The sequence below is a fragment of the Magnolia sinica genome, chromosome 6, assembly GCF_029962835.1.
Source record: "Magnolia sinica isolate HGM2019 chromosome 6, MsV1, whole genome shotgun sequence".
Classification (NCBI taxonomy): Eukaryota; Viridiplantae; Streptophyta; class Magnoliopsida; order Magnoliales; family Magnoliaceae; genus Magnolia; species Magnolia sinica.
In genome coordinates, this window is record NC_080578.1 from 31,573,902 (window position 1) to 31,579,140 (window position 5,239).

Consider the following 5,239-nt stretch of genomic DNA (forward strand, 5'->3'; position numbering starts at 1 on the left):
AAAGTTAGGCTAAGAATCTGGGTCGAGTATCGTAGAGGAGTTCTGGGTGAAAGATTTTGCGTACCTCTTCCTGTAGGTGGGTCCCTTATATATACTGTTTATAGCACAGGGTGGCCCATCATCTTAGGCACAATCTCAGCCATTAGGCAAGACGTGCACGGGCAATGATATTGCCAGTTATACCAGAATCATGGGTCAAGCAGTTATTTTTCTCATGCGTTACTGGAGGAGATCGTGCACCTAGCTTATCTGGTCGAACTCTCCTGGTCGAGCAAAGACCGTCCGAGCTGAGCTTTGTTGAATGGCTAAGGACAACTCAAACCGGGGTAGTTAAAACTTGACCTGGTCACTTAGCCGAGGATAGTTCGAGCTGATCGAATCACGCCTATCTCAGCCCAAGTTGTGGCTCAAACCTAACTTGTTCGTTAGCTCTGGCTATTCTTTGATGGTCCTCTGGTCGAATCAGATCATCTAGTTCTCAGCAAGCATGAGCATCCAGTAGTTTGAGATCTCATTCTGTTGAGAACTATGTTTGTAAACTTAATGCCAGTTCCTTTCCGTAAAACGTTTCAGGAACAATCGTTTGTTTGGCCGATCTGACCTTGAAGGTGGTCGGATTATATTTTCCCATAACAATATATACATATATATATATATATATATACATATATATATATATATACATATATATATATATATGTATATATATATACATATATGTCTATATATATATATATATGTATATATGTATATATATATGTCTATATATATATATATATATATATATATATATATATATATATATATATATATATGTAGTCATGTTCGCGTGCACACCTTTACACTTGTGTCATGGACGTCTAATCCAAACGGTCCATGTGATGAGGAATCCCATGAAACCCCAAGGGATAAATTTTTACCCTGATAAAAAATTCATGTGGGCCATAGCAAAGAGAAATGCAAATCAAGGGAGGAAACTGTTTTCATTTTTCATGGCCCACCAAATTTTGGATGGAAGTAAATATTAGGCCCGGGGTTTCATGAGGTGCTGCTTCACGTAGGGCCGTTCAAATTTTGGAGTCACATCACGTATGATGAGTTCTCAAAAAAAGTTCACACCAGTTAGATGCAAACTGGTGCGCAGCTGAGCATTCGTGGATATATATGCACGCGTTGGTGTGTGTGTGCACGCACCGGACTGTTTCAACAGTCACTTCAGATTACTCGAGGCAGGAGTGGAAATCTCTCCTCATTCAGGCTCATTGTGATGTTTTGCAGCTGCCATTACAGCTCGTAAATCAAATGGCAAATTTATAGTGATGGTAGCGTTATCCAACCCTGGTAAAAACATAATAATGAGACTGGGGATCAAGTGCCATGTGGTGTTAGTGGGCGTGTGACTTTGTGGGGTGTGGGTGTGTGTAAAAAAACAAAAACATGGTAAAAATAATAATAATAATAATAAATTACTCCAATTTATCACCCTAGGTAATCCAAACATGCCCTAATTGAATTTGAGCATATTTAAGGTCATACACTATTTTTAATGTACACAATATATCTTTTTGTTATAACTGACCAATACTTAATAATTGCATTTTAATACAAAAACATAAAACACACATTGGATATGTAACAATTATCACAATTTCTTGTAAGGACTATTACCATTTCCTTTCACTCGAAATTTAGCCATGGAATCCACTAATCATCTACTTTGTATCACAATTTGCACATAACTGATTTGCAACGGAATGCATATTACTGAAATAATCGACAATATAGTGTGTATAATAATTTTTAATGCTTCAAAATCACATTTGAATGTTTGGATTTGTACAAATATCACTCAATTTATGTATTTGTAGCTTTTCTCCAAAAATTCTTATACTTCTTTGCTAGTTGTAACTTTTGAAATTCTATTGAATTTTATCCCATTTACCATATGAAAGATGAAATAGTGTCTTTTAGTAATTTTTCAGACATTGTGAAAGGGCTTCATAAGGATGTGTGGACTACATCATTATAGCCGTTCTTCACCAAATCTCATAATTCTTCGGTCAAAACATTTTTGTTAGTGTTCCATTGATAGAAATTTATACCACAAAACCATAGAAATTGTGGTCCAATAATTCAATTCAAGGATACGGTTCATGTAAATGTAACGTCGTTCAACTTGATTACACAAGAAGAAGAAGAAGAAGAAAAAACTATTTCTCACCTGGCTATGATACGGACACGGATTACCTAATGAACCTGGCAGTAGCTGGTCGGCCAGGAAAGTGACGTCACCACATTATTTGGCCCCCACCATGATGTATGTGTTGTATCCACACCATCCATCAACTTGGAGAGATCATTTTAGATCATGAGGCAAAGAATGAAGCAGATCCAAAGATCAAGTGGACCCCACCATAGAATATAATGGGGATAGTGACGCCCCCCATTGAAACCTTCCTAAGGCCCACCATGATGTATATTTGAGATCCAGCCTGTTTTTAAGTTAACACAAACATGGAATAAGGGAAAACATAAATATCAGCTTCATGAAAATTCAAAACTTCTGTGGCCTAAATAAGTTTTTAATAATAGGTATTCAATCCCCATTGTCTTATATGGCAAGTAATTTACGTGACCTTTGGATCTGCCTCATTCTTTGGCTCATGCCTCTAAAATAATCTCTCCAAATAGATGAACAGGGTGGATACAAGGCATATATCATGGTGGGGCACACAGAACGTGGTGTCATCACTTTAGCAGAGATCCCTATGATTCTACTTTAAAGGTCTTTTGATACTAATGCTTAAACAACTTGATGAGCCCCTTTTGGCATATCTCTGACAGGTATACTGCCTTCTCACATGAGAGGTCCCACGTTGAACCATGACAAATAAATAGAAAATCCGGTGTCTCACTCAAAAAGTAAATAATCAAACTTAGGTATGGATTTCTGACGAAATTTGACCACATGGTTTAGCTTCATCCTGCGGGTGACACTCGTTGGCCAATGTGCTCATTGATCTCGGCCACTCTAATGAACGGCTGTCACTTGCACAGGTCCATGAATATGATGATGGTGAGCTGCGTTGATGAGTGGATTAACTTCACTTTCCTGGTGGTTGGTTCAAGGCGTTGTACAGATAAAAGATGAGCACTGTTGGGTAAACTTGTGCGAAGACGATTAGATGGCGTTGGGCGCTGTGGGGCCCATTGTAATGTAAGTGTTTTTTTAAGTCATGTTACTCATCCAGCTGCTCATTTTATAATATGGGTTAAAAAATGAATCAGACCAAAAGCTCAAGTAACTACACTATAGAAAAGGATAGTCATTGAATGCCTATTAGTAAAAACTTCTTGATGCCTTATCAATGGCTTTGGATGGGAAATAAACCCCACGACATCCTTTAGAAAACCTTTTAAAAGGTTTCAATGATGAGGTGTGGTGTAGCCTATTTGAGTTTTGGATCTACTTTATTTTTAGGTTGGCCTTGAAATGAGCGCGCAAAAGTCATAAACGACTTAAATATAAAATACACGTTATTGCGGGCCTTGCAAAAGCGATAGACAACATTAATATAAAACGCATGCATCATGGTGGGCCTTGTAGTGCCCAACGAAATCGGATTGCGTACTGAGTTACTCAGTAGGCTCTTATCGTACTGAGTAAACTCTATTGGGCCCACTGTGAATACATGTAGTTTATCCACGCCATCAATCCGTTTTTAAAGATTATTTTAGGGGTTGAACTCAAAATTGAAGCATATCCAAAGTTCAACTGGGCCATACCACATGAAACAGTGGAACTATTGATTTCCACCGTTGAAACCTTTCTAAGGCCTCTAGTGATGCTTATTTGTCATCCATTCTGTTCATAGGATCAAAAATACATAGATAAAGTGAAAATAAAAATATCAGCTTAATATAAAACTTTTGTTACCCTCGAGAACTTTTCAATGGTAAACAATAAATTCATACCGTTTCAAGTGGTGTGGTCCACTTGAGTTTTGTATAAACTTAATTTTATTTACAGATAAAGATATAAAATTATCCGATAAATTCGATGGATGGAGCTGATAAAATGCATGAATGATGGTGGACCCACAGAGTTTACTCAGTGCACCAAGCGTACTGAGTTAATCAGTACCCAATCTGATTCCGTGCCCAACACCCCCCAAGGGGTGCCACTTGGCTGGGATCCAGGAATCAGCTATGTTGGACCACCCAGACCGTAGGGTCCACCTTGATGTATGCATTGCATGTCTACACGGTCCATCTGTTTTGCCAAATTATTCTACTACATGAGCTAAAAAAACCGACCGATATGCAAATCTAGGTGGTCCAAACCATAGGAAATTTTTGTGGGCTCCAAAAACTTTGGATGTGATCCGTTCATCGATGGTGGTGGTAGGGTCACCACCCAATCCACTTCCAAACTTGCTGTCATTGGTTTTGCGTGATTGACATGCTTCACTGTACACGTGCCAACCATGTTACACACTGATCAATATATGGGACTTGTTCTCCCGTGTGGTCACCCGTGCACGGACCATCCTAACCTTACCTCTCAGAATGGACGATCAAAGCAAAATGGTTGACGGTCAACATTCAAGGGGAAGCACTGACGACTGAGATCATGTCCATCTTTGTTGTAATTTTCAAGCCGGGCCATCCATGGCAGGACCTACTGCATGTACGATGAGGATTGGTTGCCTCATTATTCACGTGTGCGATATAGGGCTAGAAATCTGCGACGCACATCAGAGTGGTACAGTAACGATTAAACAATATCTGACGTAGTAATGACATCATGCGCCAATCAGACCGAGTTGGTTGTTGGAACGGTATTTTTTGAGTTTTCACCAAAACGGCCGCTTTACATGTACGGCCGCTCCTCCAGCTTTTAAAACATGAGTTGGTTTTGCGTGACGAATTATTAGTGTCCTTATTCCGAAGCAACAGCCTGGATTTTGTGTCCCTTGGTTTCGATCCAAACCGTCCATGTTCTTAGCCGTATACTGACGTTTTATACTATAGAACAGGACTCTTCACCGCATCTCAATGAACCACAGGTGGATTGGTAGCTCAAACTTGCCCATTTGTACGGACACCAGAACAGATCACAAGGTGGGCCCCACCTTAAAGATCATTCGTGAAAAAAATGGGAGCTGATCGAACTCACTGGATCAATGGTGGATCATGGACGCGGTTTGGCTCGTGACCCTAACACCAGTCACCTAGC